The sequence below is a fragment of the Mirounga leonina genome, unplaced genomic scaffold (assembly GCF_011800145.1).
Source record: "Mirounga leonina isolate KUSES-001 unplaced genomic scaffold, KU_Mleo_1.0 Mir_84, whole genome shotgun sequence".
Classification (NCBI taxonomy): domain Eukaryota; kingdom Metazoa; phylum Chordata; class Mammalia; order Carnivora; family Phocidae; genus Mirounga; species Mirounga leonina.
In genome coordinates, this window is record NW_023270827.1 from 2,707,591 (window position 1) to 2,729,419 (window position 21,829).

Below are 21,829 nucleotides of genomic sequence, written 5' to 3' on the forward strand. Positions count from 1 at the left end.
ACAACGATCAATGTCACTCAAACTCAAGTGATAGCCATGGGGCCCCTAACCTGTTACCGAAGTTAGAACCAAAGTGCGCACACGTGCATGCCCACACGCTTTTATTTCCAGATGGATCATTTTAAGAGATTCATTTTATTCACAATATTAAGGGAGAAAGTCTGTCTGGTTCAGTAGTACCCAGAAATGAAATACTAGGAAATGATATGGTATTCTTGGTTTTACATTATTTTATTGTGTGAACAGAGGCAAGTTGTTTAGACTTCCTGTGTTTCAGTCCTGAGGTAAGCAGACCATTAATTTCTGCCTTCTCAAATTGTTTTCTAGAAAAAAATAAAAATTACAGATCATACTTTTTTCCCCCCTCATCCATGAATCTTTTTTTTTTTTTTTTAACTTTTGGAAGTCACCAAAGAGCCCATGTTTGCAAAATATGGAGAAAATAAGTTTATTCTCAAGTCAAAGGTTTTATGGCATCAAAAAATAATTTGTTGAGTGTTCCCCACACATATACTCATACAAAGGTTTGTTGAAAATACTTTAGTTGATATGTGTAAAATACAGAAAATGAATAATTTGTTACTTCACACTCCTGAGTGTTACTCAATTTGTTACTTCACACTCCTGAGTGAACTTTTCTTTGAATTCAAGTGCCTAGGGAAATAATCTAAGGGATTCCAGTCAGGAAAATGCCAGAATGCACAGCTCTTCAAAGTTGCCACCTTTATGGGTTGTTAATTGTGTGGTTAGATGCTCATATTGGTTAGCATGCACAGTAAAAACAAATCTCATATTCAACTCTGTCATCACCTCTAATAAATTATCATTGCCTCGTGCTTAAACTAACAGCTTTTCGCTTTAGAGCAGGTGTCCTGTAGTAGTCTGAGTCACAGTCATAGTCCTACTTTTTCAAAAGGTTTAATTAAAAGTTGCTGATTTTGCTTTCCCCCTTTATTTATCTATTGATTTTGACCGATAAAATATCTGATACCTAACAATCCTGAAAATGTGACTGTAGTCTAGTTAGGATCAGTCTGGCTCCCACAGCTGGAAGGAACTCACATCGGTTTAGAAACTTGGATGTGAGTGGACAAGCAGCACTGGGCAGCAGGTTAGGTATAAATAAAGACCTATTTTCAACCTTCATAGTCATCTCATGAGCTAGAGGTAAGGATATACTTACTCCCTTCAAAATGTCCACTGGCTTTATAAATTAAGACTAGTTTTTCTTTTCTTACAAAAGAATTAAAATGTTATCAAGGGGAAGGAAAAGTCTATTTTGGATAACCGTGTTTGTGTATCAGTATAAAGAAATGTCTTCAGTAATTTGGGACTTTGAACATAGCAAGCATATGAAGAGGTCTTTCATTCTAGGCTTCCTATCTCCAGGAAGTACTGCATTTAAAGAAAGCTGGTATCCACTACCTTCGACTGACTTTAGTGTAAGAATTCTAATATCACAGTCAATAGAACTGATGTATCCTTGATATCCAGCTTCCAAGAGGAAGCAACAGACATTTGTCCCCATCTGATCTGTTTGCTAATGGGCATAATCCTGAAAGACAATAGTTAGGTAGACTAGCAAAGACTCATCAGTCTGATCCAGGTCATTAGTAGACTATTTCCTTAGGATTTGATTTTGTTGTTCCAGGAGCTTATTTTTGAATCAAATTTTTCCCTCAATTATACACATTCAAAACCTATGCATGCATTGTTAAACAGAGCTCCAATTGCTCCGGCTGAAGTGGACTTGGGACTAATTAACACAAAGCTTGATCCTGCAATTTATCTGCATATTATCTAATATTGCCTGAGTCATTCTAACAAGGAATAGTTTTTGCTGTGCCTTAGCAGTCTATATAATCTAGCTGAAAGAGTTAACACCGGACAGAAATAACCAAAAATAAGTAGCTGGATACACAGTTTAGAACATGGAAGGGAGTTCAGGACTAAACATGCTACTTTTCAAGTCATAAATGTGCGTAACAGAAAGGTCAGATTGTGTGAACCACCAACACTGTGTAGTTCCCTGCTTTATTTCCTACTATATTGTTCTCATTCCATTTTCTCAACCTTAAAATGGAGTAAGAGTCATAATTCATGGGGTTTTTTAATAAAATTTAACATGCCTTGGGATAAAACGTATTAAGACTATAGTGTCAGTTATATAGGTAATGTGATTATTGGCAAAAATAATTAAACTACAGATTTTCATGTGAGCATTTAACAATCATGACTATAATCCATTTTGTATGATGTTATGATTGGTGATTTTTAACCTTTATGTTTTTTACACAGATTACTGAAAGCAAATACACACACACACTTCTCCAAGATACATTGGATGCTTTCCCAGATCATAAACATCTTCTAGATGCATTCTAGGTTGGTTAGTAAAACCTCCCTTAAGCACCAGCAACAGATCAACCCCCATTAGCATTGCTTACATGCTTAGTGAATACATATCGGCATCTTCATCAACTGAGCTGTGTCTACAAAGTCAAATAAACCCAACAAGAAAATGGGCACCATATTTTTAAAGATCCATCCCCAGTGCAGAACATACTCAATTGTCTGATAAATTGGTTAAAATTGGTGCCACTAGAATTGAGTCACTGAAGAGTTTATTTCTGTCACCATATTAACTGTGTCATGCAGCAATTGCACCTAATGAACTTAATGTGGCTTATGGCCATGCACTGCTTCCTCTCAGAAACAAAATCTAAATGTTCCCGAGTCTGGCCAACTGGCACCCAACACAGTCTCAGTAGAGGCACGCAGGCCACTAACGTTCCATTCTAGCCTCCGTCTAATGTAGTTTTATTTCCAGTTTTCTCGAAATGTAAGATGTTTGCACTAAAATGCTCAGCGGCTTTTACAAATAAAAGAGCCACAGATGAAATCTGGCTTCTTTTTGATCAGTTCACTGCACATAGAATTTCTACAACTCACAATAATGTGGCTGAGGAGTTTCAAATACAATTAATCACCAATGCAGTAGCTTACGGACTTTACATGTGTGAACGGAGATGGAATCATCCTCTGAAGGAGAAGGAGCAAGGAAGGAGAACAAGCTCAAGACTTAAAGAAAAAAAAAATCACTCGGACACATCAATAAATTTTTAGAATGATACTAAAGCTATACTGTAATGCTCTACTCTATGCGGTTCTCAAGGACCTTGTTATAAGTTGAAAGTGTTAGAACAAGGTCCTTCTGGTATTTACAGAAGTGAACTCCCCGTACACAGAGATACAATGTTCAACATTACAGTGAGTCTGCCATGTAGCAGGAAAGCCATATCGATTTTTCATACTGTTCTACAGTTTTGCCTTTTTTATTTTATATTTCTTAAGGGCAGATTCCATAAGGTTTTAGGGGTAAACCTGAGCCCTTCTCATCAGCATTATACTTAAATTTTGGAGAGTCTCCTCCTCCTGTTCTTCACAAAGGGTCCCCCCTCTTTTCCTTTTGCCACATAAGAGCTATCTGCCCAATACTGCTTTTGCTGCAGCTCACCCCTCACGGAGCTCCGAAGGCATAGCCTCTCTCAAAGTCTAAATGTGACCACCATTGTTATTCTCCCCCCCTCCAAACACATAATAGTTTCTGGACAAAAAAAAAAAAAAAAACCCACCCTTCATTTCTGCCCACATGTGCTGGACCTTATCTCTAGATGATGCTACTCCAACTCTGTTACTGTCCTATCACTCTCAACACAGCCAAGTCTCTGCTCTTCCATGACTGAGCAGGGCTGACCTCAAAATCAAACTTTAAAGTCTAAAGCTAAGGCAATTAAAATTTCACAGTGCGAATAAATCTTGCCAACTGCTCTTTGGCAATATCTTCAAGGATGCTGTTTCTTTACAATGGATCATCACTATAAACGGTATTTGGCACCCTTTAACCCCAAGGACATGCAAGTGTGTGAAAGCCTAAACATACAGAACAAACTCAACTCTGCAATAATACCATGGAGGTAAACCAGATGCCGGAATCACATAGACGAGCGTGGTGTTAAAGGTTGATAGTAAGTCTACAGAGCACAATGGCCAAGCAGTCATGACCATGTCCACCTGTCTCACTTTCAGGTGAGATCCTAACATAGCCCCAAAGAGGGCGAACAGTAAGCTCTGTGAGTGCAAATGCTCCTGGGTAAGTAGTAGCTGCAGGAACTCTACTGATCTATGGCTAGTCCCCAGAGGGAAACAGCACTGGTGATCTGCATAGGAAACAAGATCAGTTTCTGGGGCCAACTGAGGAGCCTGAGGGTGAACCAGGCCAGAGGTATGGGCGGAAGAGTTTTCCATTGGCCATGGGAGACTGATTTGCTGGACTGCTGACCCAGCACATGAAGAAGTCCTATCACATCCCCAGTAGCTTACCTGAATTTTCACACATGGAACCTGTTCTTCACCAGCTGTTGGTGAGTTTCTTCCAGCTGAAATTTCTTCTAAGGGCCTCACTCTTACCATCATAGTGTTTAGAATAAAAACCTGTCTATTTTCCAATGACTAAATGAAGTAGACAATAAAGGTCTGAAGACTGCTGCACTGAAATGTAATACTTCGCCATGCAAAAATAGCTGTTTACACGCGCACACAGAAACGGGCAAGTTAAGCAACTACCTTAATAAAACCGATTTGGGGAGAAGAACCAGAACCATCCAGATAACTAAGTTTTCTTTGTTTTGATTTGAATCCGAGCTTATCTTGGGAAAGGCTTTCCCATGTACAAGCTCAGGAAGAACCCACCTCCACCGGTCTTGCCTTTTTTCCCTTCTTCCCACATCCATTCCCCCTCCTCACTGTGCTGGAAGCAGGAGCTGTATTATATGCTGCATCCTTCCTATTGGGCTAGGCAGGAGTCTCGTGCTGTTGCTTTAACTCTCTCCTCAACAGTGCTCCAATAAAAATAGTAAGAGCAGCTACCATTTATTGGGTCCTTACCATAGGTCAGATGTTTGATGTGATTATTCACTTAGTCCTTTAAGCAGCCCTATAAATTAGTTTCTACTTTATCTCCATCTTACCAAGGATGGAGTTTCCAAAGGTTAAGCAAGGTGGTCACAGCCACAAGCCTAACAGATCCATGACCTAAATCCAGGCTTTCTAAGAAGTCATAATGCTCACCCACTACTGTATATGGTTCAAGGTGGCAAAGTGGGTTCCCCCAGCCCTCTCCCTTTCCCCTCATTCTCTGCTCCGAACACCACCCTCACTTCTGCACTGTGTTCTACCCCCACCTAGTTTTTGTTTATTGTCATAACGGTAAGCAACCTCATGCAGAAGCAACCATCCATAATATAGTCCTAATAGCAGATGAGCAGATGGAGAATGGATTTGAAAAGGGGTGGGCAAAACTGGAGGAAGGGAGAACAAGTAAGAGGTTGATTCAGGCAAGAGATGACTGGCTGTGATGGGTTATGGGAGTGGGAAGAGAGAGCTGTGCCAATCTGACACGTGTTTAGGAGGTAGTATCACCAAGGTGTGGTGCCTGATTGTATATGGCAAAGAAAATGGAAATGGAAGCACCAAGAATAATGCCTCAGTCTATGGCTTGTAAACCTGGATTATTAGTGATACCATACATTCCAAGAGAAGACAGGGAAGAGGAACTGGTTTTAGTGGATGCCACAGAGTTCAAATTAGGAGTCAAGGTCATTTGGGATTGTTGGACATTTGTAACAACAGAATGTTGGAGGACTAGGTTTAACTCAGGAGAGAGAATGGGGACAGGGACACAAATTTGGTCACATGAAGCATAATAATGTAAGCTACAGAAGTAGATGCTATTGGCCCAGATTTCAGAATGTAACTGAGTCTAGTCAGGTATTTCTTCCACTAGAGGGTCAGCAGGCTCAACCAGCAACATGCTTTCTGTACCTCATCAGTCCACCATCTTCCTCTGAGGAGACCATCACTTCAGTGATTTCTAAGACTCCACACAGGTTTAAAGATCCAATTTTTAAAACCTTTCAGAGTACTTTTCCAATTGCTTTATGCACTACCAACAAACCCCTGTGCCACATTTTTCTCTTCAGGTTTTACTATTTTTACATTTTTGTTGTTCATATGCTACCCTCTGAACATATTCTTTGTTTAAAATACATCAGTGCTCTCTTCCCCTAAATTATATATATATATTTTAGACATAAGGATTTATAGCTTCTCTTCTTTAATGAAACCTGCTAACCAAAAGGCCCAGTAACAAGTGCACATTTTTTTTTTTTAAGATTTTATTTATTTGACAGAGAGAGACATAGCGAGAGAGGGAACACAAGCAGGGAGAGTGGGAGAGGGGAAGCAGGCTTCCCGCTGAGGAGGGAGCCCGACGCGGGGCTCGATCCCAGGACCCTGGGATCATGACCTGAGCCGAAGGCAGACGCTTAACGACTGAACCACCCAGGCGCCCCTCACATTTTTTTTTTTTATTATTAGAGGCCATTTTTCCAATGGAGAGAAGAAACTAACAAAGGCTGAAGTTGGTGCACATTTAGAAATGCTCGTGTTTTAGATGCTGCCCTGTGCCTACGCGTGCCTGGTACTTGCTTGCAGGTGTGTGTGTGCCTGTGCGTGATGGCCTGTGTGGTGACATCAGTCTGGAGTCCACCTATTTTAGAAAGAATTAGTCACATGATTCTGAATCCTCTCTAACTAGGAACACTGCATTACAATTTATTACCTTGCTGATGACCCTTCAAGTGTAATAAAGAATCCAGTAAATCAGAATAATTGATAATTCAGGGCTGTTTTAGGTTCAGCCTCCCATTATGTAATAATATGGAAAAAAAATGTATCAATGTAAGCATTTACCTTCATATAGAACCAAAAATTTCAGAACTTTGGACGCACCCATTTATAATCAACAGCAGAAACACACTATAACTGGAGACTAGAATTTTAGGCTGGTATTCTAGCACAATTAAAAATAAATTCCCACCTTTATTAAAACTGAATCTAATGGCTTATACTGTAAAATTTAGATCAGGGGATGACATGCATTATGAGTAATTTATGTTCCAGAACTTGCACTAATTCAGACTGACTGTCTTCAAGCTAACCTCATACATACGAATTTTTCTCTAAATTCTCAAATTAGTAAAATTATCTTTTAAAATTAATATTGAATGAGAAAAATAGGGAATAGTTAACCAAAAGTTTCATTTTACCCCTTGCAATATAAATGTAGCTGCGATTGCCTAAGTAGGTTTTTCTATTATGAATAAAGCAATAGATGCCATTACGTATCATGTACCTTAAGAAATGACTCTGTAGATATCAATTATTTACATAGCTCAGAATGCTTCTTTTTTGCTAGATAAAATTAAGTCTTAAAATAGTCATGACTAAAATTTCTAAGGGGCACCTGGGTGGGTCATTAAGCGTCTGCCTTCGGCTCAGGTCATGATCCCAGGTCCTGGGATCGAACCCCACTTAGGGCTCCCTGCTTGGTGGGAAGCCTGTTTCTCCCTCTCCCACTCCCCCTGCTTGTGTTCCCTCTCTCGCTGTGTCCCTCGCGTCAAATAAATAAAATCTTTAAAAAAATAAAAATAAAATAACAAAATAAAATAAAATTTCTAAGAATGGCCCAATTAATTAATGGGTCAGCAAAAAGCCTCTCTACTGTATACTTTGTATCTTAAATTCCAGAAGAGAGAAAATTGGTGGTTCAAAGCGGAGGTAAATATTCAACATAGGAAAACCTACCTTCCCAATATTAGCCTCAGTTCAGAATGTTTAAAATTGTCTAATCAGGAAGGACATGGGTGGTTAATTGTAAATAAGATTACTCCTTTGTTAACCCAGAGCAAAGAATCACTAAGAGCAATGACCACCCCAGACATGTCACAAAGGCAAAAAAAAGAAAAAAGTGACTTAGGCCAGTTCTGTAATTTGTGGGGCTACATGTACTTGCCTCAAAATATCTAGAAGTTTTTAAAAGAATAAGTTACTCCCAAACCAAAACTGTTCATTGTTTTTCTATAAAAGACAACAAAATAGGGGGAAATGTAGGTTTTAGAAATCCAACCATTTCTTTAGTGGAGTAATTCCCTTCTCCCCACCATCCCAACCCCCAGTTTGGACTCCGGTAGTTGCAAATACAAGAATCTCAGAGTATAAGCCAAGTAAAGGCATGGCCCCTGCTAGTGATTTTCCATATTCAAACAATGTAAAATTAGTTATTTTTAGATACTTAGGTAGGTACATATGTAAGTACCTAATTTTAAAATATCAGTTCTTGGGCGCCTGGGTGGCTCAGATGGTTAAGCGTCTGCCTTCGGCTCAGGTCATGATCTCAGGGTCCTGGGATCGAGTCCCGCATCGGGCTCCCTGCTCCTTGGGAGCCTGCTTCTCGCTCTGCCTCTCTCTCTCATGAATAAATAAATAAAATCTTAAAAAAAAAAATATATCAGTTCTTCCCATTTTGCTTTTTCCCCTCTGCTACTTTCAACTATTACCTGGGTTAAACATCTTCTATAGCTTTATGCATCCTTGTACTATACTTGTTCTTCTTAAAGTATATTTCTTGAGCTAATTATAAATACTATTTAGTTATCATTTAAGTATTTTTCTCTTAGAGAAGTTTCCTTAAAGAATGTTTCAACTCCAAGTATCACCATTTCCTAGTGTCACTACTTTCCATTCAAACTACATTTTTCCATTATTATACATAATGTAGAATTTTAAAGCCAGTTTCTGAAGCTAGGGTTCATGGAGTCCATGGAATTGATGTGCTAGTCCTGGAGTTCCCTGAAATACATGCAGAATTTTCCAAGTACATAGAAATACACAAAGGTGGTAATATTGAGTTGTCCACAACTTTCATCAAATTTTTAACAATCTATGTCTTCAAATTTAGTACGAAATCAATTATGGTACTAAAACATTATGCAAATCACGATGCTCCTTTATACTAGTGCTTGCCAAGGCTGAGTCACAGTGGGACCAAGCAGAAAGCGGTGTCCTTGTTCACAAGCCAGGAGCACCTGCCACGTGTTCAGAGGTGAGTGCACTATCCAAGGCCTCCCTTAGGAACCCTGCATTGTCCCGGGTGGAACTTAAGGATAAGAGCGGACTTGGACCTAACCTTGCCTGCCAGAGCTTTTGTATAAATTAGACAAGGTCCTCCAAGGTTCTTTCTTAGTTCCACGGGGGCATTGCTTGGCCACTGGAATGTGGGCCGAATTTCAGTTCCCCAAAGCGACCCCTTAGCTGGGTACCTTCAAGCAGCACACAAACTTCACAGCTGGTTTTGGTCTCAGACGACTTAAAGAAGGAACGAAGCTTCAGTTAACATCAGTTTTCAGGTCCCATTACTTTTGAGGGCAGGGGGAGACTGTGGCAAACTTACTTGGCTTCCCCAATTTTAATTCTAAATCAGTCTCAGTTTAGAGTTTTAACCTGTGTACACCAAATTATTAGAATAGACTTTTCCTATTTTGACTAAATTATTTTGTCTTCTGGGTTTTTAAGAATTAAAGAGATTTAATTTAGGTTGTATAGATTTGGTCTTTGATAAAAATAAAATCATAAAAAATATGTTAAGTCATCCCTACACTGAATGTGGGGCTCGAACACACAACCCTGAGATGAAGAGTTCCATGCTCCACCAACTCAGATAGTCAAGCACCCCTCCTAACATAATCTTAAAGTACTTTAGCATGGTGACTATAATTATAGCTTAAAATTGGGCCTTGAGTAGAATCCACATTTGCCCATTTACTAGCTCTGTGACTTCTGAGTCTGTTTCTTTAAAAAGGTCATTTTAAGTATTAAATACTTAGGCAATGTGTCCAGTATAGTACTAGCTCAAAGTAGGCAGTCAGTTAGACAGTGTTCACCTTTATCCTTGTCATCATCATCTTTGGATCAGTCAAATGCCCACTATTTATCAATGGACTCTCTGTAATCCCATACTAAATGTGGGAAAAAGTGACTATAAAATACTGAAATGAAAAATGGAGATTGGGCCCACACATGTTAACCTAATTTGTAATTAAGGTAATACTGCTGGGGGGGAAAGGGAGATAATGCCAGCTCAATACATGGTACTAGACTATTTAGATATCCATATAAACCTCAATTTCATGCCATACACAAATAATTCCAGATAGATTACAGATATATTTTTTTAAGAAAATACATGTAAATATCTTTAGGACACTGGAATAGGCAAAGACCTCTTAAAAAGGGCACAAATATTTCTAAATTAAGAATTTCTGTTCCTCTGTAGACAAAAATAAAAGTAAAAAGGAGACTCAGAGAGAGAGGGGATATTTGTATCCAGCAAAAAGGTTTCTATCTGACATATATAAAGAACTCCTAAAAATTAATTAGAAAGGAAGATAACCCAACAGAAAATTGGCCAAAACACTTGAAATCTCAAAAGCGGATACTAACTGGCCACTAAACCCCCACAGATGAGTTCAACTTCACTGATCATCAAGAGATCACAAATTAGAATCACAGTAAAACACACATCCACCAGAATGGCTAAAAATATAAGAAAACAAGTGTTGGCAAAGGTAAAGAGCCACTGCAATTCTCATATATTGCTGATGGGTGTGCAATTTGATATAGGCACTTTGGAAAACTGGCAGCATCTACAAAAGATAAAGATATGCATACCCTATGACTAAGCAAGTATGCATCTAAATGTACATCCGGGGTGCCTGGGTGGCTCAGTCGTTAAGCATCTGCCTTCAGCTCAGGTCATGATCCCAGGGTCCTGGGATCAAGCCCCCCATCGGGCTCCCTGCTCCGCAGGAAGCCTGCTTCTCCCTCTCCCACTCCCCCTGCTTGTGTTCCCTCTTTTGCTGTGTCTCTGTCAAATAAATAAATAAAAACTCTTAAAAAAAATAAATGTACATCCAGAAATGAATACATCTGTTACCACCAAGACATGAACGAAGTTAATATCTACACTAATAGTTGAAATGTTCACCAACAGTAAAGTTAATTGTGGTACATTCTCAAAACCAAACCCTGTACAGCAAGAATGAACCAACTATGATGATATATGCATAACAGCTAATCTCACAAACATGTTGAGTAAAACAAGTCAAACGTAAAAGAATACACATTGTAGGATTCCATTTGTATGAAGTTCAAGAATAGAAAAAGCTAATCTTATGGCGTTAGAAGATGAAATTATTCTTGGAATGAAAAGGCTTGGACTTGAAAGGGACATGAAAAGGCCTTCTGAGGGCTTGTGTTGTTTTATTTCTTAAAGTGTTGGTTATTATATATGGGCATTACCATTTTTAGATCAAGTGGCAGAAAAGTAGTTAATGTAAACGTTGGGATATGAAACAAGTGACAGCAGAGTTCCAGATAACTATCAAAGTGACATTTAAAATATTACTCAGTAGTGAATCGAACACTAACACTAAAAGAACAATTTAAAAAGTTAAACGTAGAGGTGCTGCTGAGGAGACTTCCATGGTCATTAGTGACCTTCAGGGAAGGTCAAAGTAAACGTTCTGCCTTGCATACATATGTGCAGAAGCTGAAAAAAATTCATCTTACAGACTGCCTATCTTAAGATGTCAGATTATGTGTATAGGTTCACAACACCAAAAATAAAATAAAATAATGTAGTCATAGAAAGTAAGACTATGTATTGAGTTCAACTCTATCATTTCCCATATGAGGAAACAAGGCCCAGAGAAGCTAAGTCACATGTACAAGGTCACAACTTTGACTAAGGACAAGACTTAGCTAGGGGTGGGCATCTGGGTGGCTCAGTCGGTTAAGTGTCTGACTCTTGATTTGGCTCAGGCCATGACCTCAGGGTTGTGAGATCCGGCTCCACATGGAGCATGGAGCCTGCTTAAGGTTCTCACTTTCCCTCTCCCTCTGCCACTCCCCCTGCTCTCTCTCAAATAAGTAAATCTTAAAAAACAAAAACAATAAAGCTGCCCCTTCCCCACCCCCCCTTAAAAAATAAGTTTTTTGGGGAAAAAAAAAAAAAAAGACTGAACTAGAAGCCTGAGTTACTGATTCATGATTCAGTACTAAACCTGCTTTTGGTTCTCACCAAACAGGTGGTCTCTGGCTCATGTCTAAAAGTTAGCTTGAGCTTTTTGCAACTGAATCGACTTAGTTAAATTATGATTCAGGCCCTGCATCAATCAACCCTGACCATTTAAGAAGAGGCCAAGTAAACTGGAGGAGTGAAATACAGTCATGACGACTAATACCTAAGAATTGCTCAAGCAGTACTTTCTAGCTGACCTCATCAATTCCTTGCACAGTTTACTTCACAATGGCAGAAAGAGGGCAGGTTGAGAGAGAAAGACAGGGCTCAAACTTTTAAAAAGATAACGCCAAGATTCCCATGGGAAATCTTTCCATCCTAATAAGACATATCAGCATAGGGATACATGAACACCTTCCTAAACCTCATCCCATTAGATTAGAAGGGGGCAGGGGTGAGTTTCCCTACCACTTCAAACTCAGAACAAACCACTATACTGACAGTGGTATGCTACTGAATTAATTTGTAGGTCTACCCATTAGGTACACTAGATTCACAGCATTGAGCTGCAATCACCTTCACAACAGAAAACAGACAATGGCCACGCCTTCGTGTAAAGCTTTATTTGCTTTAGGACTTGTTATCACCCCAGCATCCTGACTTTCTGCTGTTATTCATCTGGACAAGTTACCTTTTCACCAAGAATACCATGAAGCACAGGATTTATTGCCATAATGAAGTTCTTTCAGATCTCTGTTCTCTCTGCCGAGGATAGGAGGAAAGGCGTTCATCTCACCAGGCAGCTTATTAGGATTAGCACTGAATAAGACACCACTGAATGTCAGGCCTATCAGTTACTAAACATGCATCATACAAACTTTGTCTTTGCGAGAACCTCTGCTCTGCATTTGTCATCCACCTGAATAATTAACAAGTACATGCTGCCTGCCAGCAGCCTAGGGAATTAATTTCCCCAGATTAAATGCAGATCACGTCCACAAAAACTCAGACCACACACATACTGCGCTCCTACCTTTCAGCCACTAAAAGGTATGAACCACGTCGCACAGCCTCCAACTTTAAAGTGATTTAAAACTCAAGGATTGTCAAGTCAGACTAGGACTATTTTAAATGTCACTTCGATGGTCATCTGGAACTCTGCTCTCCTTTGTTTCATGTCCCAACACTTACATTAACTACTTTTCTTCCAGCTTGAAATGAAAAACGGTAATTCCACAATTCTATGAAATCACTTTTTTAGATCTGCGTGGGTAATCACATATTCTGAAGAAGTAGATCCATGAAAATCTTTCAGAAAGGCATCTATTGCATGGCAAGAACAAGATAGTGAGGAGGTAGAACAGAAGAGACAAAATTTAAAGTAAAACCAGTTTGGGAGGCTTTCGAATACCTAATAGTGGTCACAGTGAGTTTGTACATTTCTAATTTCATTTTAAGCTAAAAACTGTATCAGTTACTCAATTGTACAATGAAGGAATAGTAACATAAAACATGTGGGCAGTTATATGGAAGACCAGGGATTTTGAATTGAAGCTCTTTACTGTTAAAATACTGGTTTACCATATATAAAACAAAAATTTTTTTAAAGACCACCAAGTGACTAGTTTGGTAACTGACTTCATCTCTTTAAATTCCCACCTTCTGGTCATTATGTATAAGTAGTTGATGATATGATGATAGAGAATTTTTAAAATTAGTTGTAATTGTATGAAGAAAATAAAAATTTTTCTTCAAAAGTGTGCTTTTGATGGAGGTAGACTAGCTTTATTAACTCTAGTCATTTGCTAAACTTAAACTGTATTGCTCATCTCCAGTTCAGATCCTCTTATTATTATTATTAGCCATCTTCTAAACTACCCTTAATTTTGGAGATACTCACTGCTATTAAACATAATAGGTTTCATAGGGGTAAGGCACCTACTAACATCATCATAAGCTTCACTGAGGTACAAAGACAACTATGAACATAAACATGTTCTTTACTTTGGCTTGTGAATATATTAGGGATTAAAATATTCTTTTACTGTCAAGAAAACTGATCTCTGTTGAAATGCTAAGTTTTCATTAGAATGACATTTTAAACTCCCAGAATTTTACTTTCTATTCAATGAGATGCTCTTATCCCTTTGCTTGAGTACATTTAAGCTTGTACAATGGTTCAATACTTGCACAAAATTATCACTCCCCCAACAATTATGAGAATATAGTCCTGCTTTCTTTAAATGTCTTATGAAAAAATTTCTGATGTTTATTATCAGAAACTGTCTATTTTAAAACAGCTAAATATGAATGAATTTTCAATTAATCATTTAAATAAACAAAAATCGATTTAAAAATTTGCATCACAGTGAGGTGATATACATACTACTTCATAGTATTAATTTGATCATTTGCAAAGAAGCCATTAGCTTATTTTGTTCCCTCATTAAGTTACATTATCAGAAAACAAATATCCTGTATCAAATTAACACACAGTAAGTTAAATTTGGCTTAATTTATTATGGGAGAAACATTGGGCTTGAACTCTAATTTTAATACATATTAAAAATATTTTATTAAAATTATATTTTATGTATACTAAAAAAATTTATTTTATGGGAGGGATTATAGTAGTAACCATTCTATCCAAGTTCCCATGGCATGTGTAATGTTTTTGCCACGCTTACTGAAATTGACGATACTTGATTTTCTCCTGAGCCTGAACCTAGTTCTAACTGTAGTTTGACTATTGTTAGACAACTCAAATTAAGGCCCTGGCCCCATCCCTAGGGCTCTATTTCTAGGTAATATTAGGATGCTATGCATTGCATGGGAGCTTAGCAAATTAAAGTGACAGACCTCCCCTGCAACTTCCCTGACCCTTGGAGTAATCCCAGATGAATGCCTCTATCCACTCGGCCACATCAAAAGGAGAGGTTACATAGTAGAATAGAAGAGGTGGGTAGGTTGTATTTCATTAAAAAGGGTTGGAACAAAATGACAAGAAATTATCCAAGGTCAAATATAGTAATTCATTTTAGATCAGAATACAGGATACTTGGTATAAAGTGGCAAAATGATGTATAAATCTATGTTTTCGATTTTAAGGAATTATACTTGACAACATTTGTTTGCTTTTGTTTCTTTTATTACTGATAGGATTTCAGTTGTAAAGAAAGAAGTGGCAGAAATTAACCTAACTTAGTGAAAACCCTAACTCAACAACATGCTCCCTAAGTATATTGTTAATCTTTCTGCAATATTAAGTCCCATAGGAATTCCCAAACACTGATCTTAAGCCATCATAGTAACAGTAATAGGAAAATGCGGTGACATTAGTCATTAAGACCAACCCAAATCCATTTATGTACTGGTCCTACAGAAACTAAGCCAGACTCTATTGCCCTAGGTTTGCTTCTGAGATGGTCTAGTCGCAGCAAGACCCAAAGGCCTAGAAATGTCCATATTCTATGGAAAAAAAAAAAGCAGCCTCTGCTTCATAGTAGTGAGACTAGTTTATGTCATTTAGGATCCAGAGAAACAAGATGGCAGCATTGCAACCGCAGAAAATATGTAGACTGACCATCCTTAACAAAGCAAAATAGGAATTACAGATTTAATTGATAAAAGGATGGTAGCTATGCCAAAAATCAAAAAAAAAAAAAAAAAAAACTAGGAAAAAAAAAAACATGAGGCGTAGTCACTAATTAAGGAAAAAAAAGAAATCAAGGTAAATATCTAGACCACATGGAAAAGCAGAGAACTTGAGACACAACAGGACAGGAGGTGTAATCAAATGGAACAATGGGTTTAAAAGTTAGAAAATAAAAGTAAATTGGGCCAGTTGAGTGGAGCAGAGACAAATAAAAACTTCCAACCAGGTAACAGGTTCGTTTTTCTAAAAAATCATCAGAAAAAATGTTTTTAGAAAAAAAAGATCAAGAGAAAAATAACCTCCCACATTAGCAATCTCAGAAGAAAATAAAAGGAGGCAAAAATGCTTGAAAAGCTTAAGTATCATTACAGTGACTATCTGGTATTAGTAAGTTAAAGAAGACCATTTAGAAGGATATACCGAGTAATCAGGAAGCAGCACTTAAATAATGAAACCCCACAAAAAAAAGTTAAGTTTTGGAGTCAACAACAGGAAAAGCTAGCAAACTGCAATGGAAATTTTTAAATTGAAAATACTTGGCTCTGTCGCTAGCATGTACCTAGATCTGACTGCTGGAGGAGACTTTAGGGTCAAGTCAAACGAAGACCCTGGCCGTATCCCTGTCTCTGGATTAGAAATTCTGGATTAGAAATTCAAAATACTATCCAAGATTATAGATTAGAAGTCCAAAACCTTCCCCCGGCCTTTATAATGCTATCCTTAAAAAAATCTCCTACATATAAAATCTTTTTAAAACTTTACTTCTTCAATACCCTCTAGAACTCTCAGTTTGTTTCTCAGAGTCCATAGTCTCTCATGGTTCATCTCCCCCTCCGATTTCCCCCCCTTCATTTTTCCCTTCCTACTATCTTTTTTTTTTTTTTTTAACATATAATGTATTATATTTTTCAGAGGTACAGGTCTGTGATTCAACAGTATGACACAATTCACAGCGCTCACCATAGCACATACCCTCCCCAGTGTCTATCACCCAGCCACCCCATCCCTCCCACCCCCCACCACTCCAGCAACCCTCAAAGAGGGCACGTACTGAATGGAGCACTGCAAACAGTGAATCATGGAACACTACATCAAAAACTAATGATGTAATATATGGTGATTAACATAATTAAAAAAACCTTACTTCTCAAGTTTTGAGTTATTTGAAGAATGTAAGAAAAACTACCATTAAATCAAAACATAGCATGTAGGCATTTTATTGTACATATATACACATGAAAATATTATTTCTTTGTAATTGCTTAATCAAGATGTTTTTTAACCCATAAAGCCAATTAAGTGAAGCCTCCAATGACCATTAAGTCAAAGAGAAATATACATCATTTTTTAACATATGACAAATCCAATCCTGTGTGATTATCTACAGCCTTTGAGTGTCACAGAAGAGAAAGTGTAATAACCTTGCACTGGGAGCGTAGAAAAAGCTTGTTTGTAAAATATGCCAAGAGACAATATGCCTTCTACTCCTAGGAGACTGTTGGTAAATCTTTTTTATGAGTGCATTATGAGGTGAATAATTAACACTTCCAACTGAAAGTTGACTACCATCATAATATTTAGTCAATGAATTGTTACAGCTGAGTTTTAACTCATATGAAAGTAACTATAATACTTTCAGTAGTAATAATACTTCAGCATAAATCTAAAATAAAAGATAATGAATTCAGTTCAAAATGTCTGTTCATACACCAGTGTTGGCTGTTGTATCTTACTATATTAAAAAATGAAACAATATCAACATAAAATGTCTTTTCACAAGAAAAATTGCATACTTACTATTTTAATAGTTTGATTTCTATGGCATAAATCTGCTAGAAAAAAAAAAGGGACGGCACGTGCATTAAAGATCTGCAAACCTTTTGGTTTAATCACACGACTAGCCCACTGGGGCCACTATGGATGAATCATTCCATGGGAAAGGAGAATAGATTTTCCCATGTAAGTGGGGGGGGAGGGGATCAAGAATTCCAGTGAGTTTCCTAAGATGACCAATGAATCCTTCTGTTCTGGCTGAGACTAGCATACTGTTGTGGGTGAGGAGGCTTTATAGCATTAGCAAATTATTAAAGAATTACTCCTTTTTCTCTTCATAGCCTCTTCCAGGGCATTACATTTTAGATATTTCTTCTTAAAACTAACAGATTAAGTGGACTATATGCAAACAAATAATTTTAATAACCAGAAGCACCCTTGTCTGTATAGGATTTCACTTTCAAATGATGTTTTCTCACCCTCCTTCCTCATTACTGAGAATTAGAATACACAAATTATCTTGAAATAGACAAATCTCATAGGACTTGGTACCAAAGAAGCAGGTAAGAGAAAACACAGCAAATGAATATTTTCATATTCGTGTACTTTGCACTTTTCAAATGTTAAGTTATAGGAAAACCAAATAAAGAGTAACTACAAGACACTTCTGGATGAGTAGCTTCACTACTAAAACATCCTGGTGTCAAGTATTTTTCTCATCTTATGCCAAAGCCATCACCATCCAAGATCACTGCTGTGCTTTCTCATCACTGTACTGATAGGGATTTTCCCAAGAAATCAACACTAGGCTCTCCAGTATTATCTGCTCATTAGATACAATCTTACGTGAGAACAGATGGTTTCCATTAGTATTTGATACCCTTCCTCATTTCCACCATACACTTCCGTAAGACTGGCTATTCTTTGTCTACACTCCAGGGCCTCCTCCCTTTTTTGCCTACCTCTCTTCCTGCATATTTCATGGACACAGAGGATCTCAGAACTTCCTTGCCAAAGGATTAAGAGTAGGGAGTATCAAGAATTTTTTCTTACTATAATTTTCTTACAGGCTAGCCTACCCTGCACATATAAACACTTTAAAAAAAAAAAAAACAAAACACATTCTTTTAGGATTCCAAATCCTAACTTCTTAACTCAAAATTATATAACCCATTCCTAGACTGAGGTCTTCTCGTTTTAGATTAACTGTTTAACTACTGCGGGAAAATGGTACCCCTACTCATATGCATGCCGTCTTTTGTATGGACCTCAGGGAAATTCTTATTAAACCAGGAAATTTACACACTTGGTCCCCCAATCTGTACTTAATACAAATCCAAATGTAGAAGGTAGAGAAAATTCTAAGGTTGTCTCAGGTATAGTCAGGTATGAATTCGCCTAACATTAGTGATAGTACTTAAAGCTGATGGTGGCATTGATGGCATTAAAACTGGTTAAAGTCAATTCAATATAGGTCATTTTCCAATGTATTTGGAAATGAATACATGGGAAATGAATACAATTTTTTTGTTTTTGCTGATGTGACTATATCACCTCAAGGGAATGAGAGCATTAACCTCAGTCCTTAAGAACTTTCAGTGGTTTTCTAGGAGAGTATGAATTCCTTGCTCAACTGTTACATGTAGAGAGAGGAGACAGAATCCCTGGGGTCCCACAGTGTCTCTTCACATTGAGGAGCCCACTGGGATTCTGTGCTCAGAAATGCAGTGACTATAGAGTAAAACTCAAGATCCGTCAGATCTCTGTGAGGTTCCTATATCCCAGATGTGGCAATCTTCTCTCGAGAGGATGACTACTAGACAAAAAAAAATGTTATGATTTTGAAGGAAAATATAGAACAGACATTGTTTAAATTACCATGTACACCTCCTTCTTCCTGTACTATTTCCTTCAGAAGTAAAAGAGAGCTCCATTATCCGCTCCTTCCGAGGCAATATTTCTATAGGGTAGTAAATTTATGGCCTATTAAGCCTCGTGGGGAGAGGCGGAGAATTAGGAACTGCAGATTCCTATTGTCCTCACAGTTCAAGAATACAACTCTCTCCTTAACTGGGTTGAGACTTCCTTAGCTGCCAAAATAGCCACCACTTCTTGTAAGGTCCATTTGGATCTTCACTGATGTGGGCACATAATTCTAAAGGCCACATTTTATTACCTCCATCCTGATAACTGCATAAAGAATTCATCTTTCTTTCTGCTATAGAGAAGTGAAGGCCAAGTTACTTTGTAAATTGCAGGCTGTTATTATTCACAGTACTAAATGCCATTTACTGTGCTAAGTGTTTCAACACTTGCATCCACCAGGGCATTTAAACCTCAAAACACTCTAAGGTAAAAATTGTTACTTGGGTTTATACCAAGGAGAACACAGGCTGAGAAAAGCTCAGCAACAAGCCCCAAGTCAGAAAGGCAATGAAGGGCAGAGCTGAGACTTTAAACCCGCTTCAGCCCCAAAGCTGATCTTTCGAACCACTGCTTTACACTGCTTATCCCAAGAAGTCCTCTCTTCTGCAAGCATTTGTCTCAAGTCTAGTGCTAAGTGCTGAAATTTTGACAAACACAACTTACTTTCAAGTCTTTTAAATTCCACATCAAATTTACAAGAGAAACATCAAATCAACAGAATGAAACACAAGTGGCAGAATACACTATAGTGAAATAAAAATATAATAAAACTAGACAGGATCTGCAGTTTGTTTTTTTCGGTTTTTTTTTTTTTAAAGATTTTATTTATTTATTTGACAGAGAGAGAGATAGCGAGAGCAGGAACACAAGCAGGGGGAGTGGGAGAGGGAGAAGCAGGCTTCCTGCCGAGCAGGGAGCCCGATGTGGGACTCGATTCCAGGACCCTGGGATCACGACCTGAGCTGAAGGCAGACGCTTAACGACTGAGCCACCCAGGCGCCCCTGCAGTTTTTTTTTTTTAAGTCATTTTTTCAGAGGCTTCCGAAAAACCTAAGTTTTCAAAAAAAAAAAAAAAAAAGTCTAACTGGCCTTCTAGCATCACAGCAGCTCTTCCTTTCTTAAAACCCACTCCAGCCCCATGGGCCTTCACCCCTGCGAGGTCACCCATTCTCTAAGTCAGTTATAAACTCGGTCTTCCATTAGTTTTCCATCAGAACATGATTTTCTCATCAACATGATTATTTCCCACAATACAACATAACTGAGCATTTTTATTCAATCAGGATTATGTCCCAGTTCTCCCTGGGCTCACCTGGATTCTCTTGAGCCACCCACAAACCAGTCAGTCAACACTGTCTTCTGTATTTATAACACAATTCTCCTTTCCATGGATGCTTAACAGTGCTTATTTCTCACTGGCATGACCACTCATTGGGGACAATAGATCTTTTAATAAATTTTTAAAGAGAAATCACTGCAAGTTCGGCCTTCCAGGAAAAAGTCCTATAAATCAGCCTAAGGTAACAATATAAGTTTGCCCTCCAGAGCTTTCCACTTCGCTAGCACCAAAATATACAAGTATACCCGAAGGATTGTCCTACAAAGTGGTTCAATACAAACGGATTCATGGACACCCAGAGCTGCAAAGAGGTGGCTCCCCTTGGCTGTGAAACCAGCTCAGAGCTGTCCAGTGCTGGTGCATAAAGGGGACAGTGAGACAGGCTGCCTCAGAAACTCCATTAATGTTGGACAGCAGCAATCCTCCATCCTCTGGAGGATTTAAACTATGGCGGCGGAAGGATTAACCAGGGAATCTGAAAGTTTGGGGAGGTCATCTTCAGCATACAGAAGCCATGCAAATGGGCTCCAAGAATGGGGGGGCTTAATAATGATTCCCTCCCACTTGATAAGGTAGGAAAAGTCTCTATATATACAAAATAATCTCTTTGCAGTATGTGGGAACCACTCCTACAGCCATGCAAGGTAGCAGGTTAAAATTAGAGTCGGAACAGCTTCTATTTGGCAGCAGATCGACTCACACGCACTTCAATACTTGAGAATAAGCTGGAAAAAAGTTGGCCTCTTTTCCTCTCAAACTGGGTGGATATTTCAAATCCTGTAGGTCTATGTTGACTGCTCTGTGTTTTTATTTTACAAGTTCTAAAATGATAGCAGTGATTTCTCCTCCACTTGAGGAGCATGTTCCAAGGAACACTAATCCCGTTGACGGCAATGCTGTAAGACAAAAGCCATCTACCCATCTACGGACAAACGTATTGGGGGAAATTTTACATGGCACGGTTCCCCCTCCAATAATGCCACACTGGGCATCAGCTCATTAGCTATGTACATTAGTGATAAAGAAAGCTGCTACTTTTAAGTCAGTGTTTACCAAACGACCACCCATTTTTCAAGTAACACCTATTACAGGCCTGTGAAAAACACAGGGAAAGAGTATTCAAAGAGCAAAAGCAGGTAGAGAGGAAAACCCTTCC

At 38.3% G+C, this 21,829-nt stretch overlaps 1 protein-coding gene across 1 annotated transcript in view; it reads right to left on the bottom strand.

Moving 5' to 3' along the window:
• Positions 1-21,829, bottom strand: part of LOC118002891 (neuronal PAS domain-containing protein 3) — a gene marked incomplete at its 5' end in the record, with an annotated part of 725,448 nt that overhangs the window by 680,984 nt on the left and 22,635 nt on the right. The window lies entirely within an intron of this gene.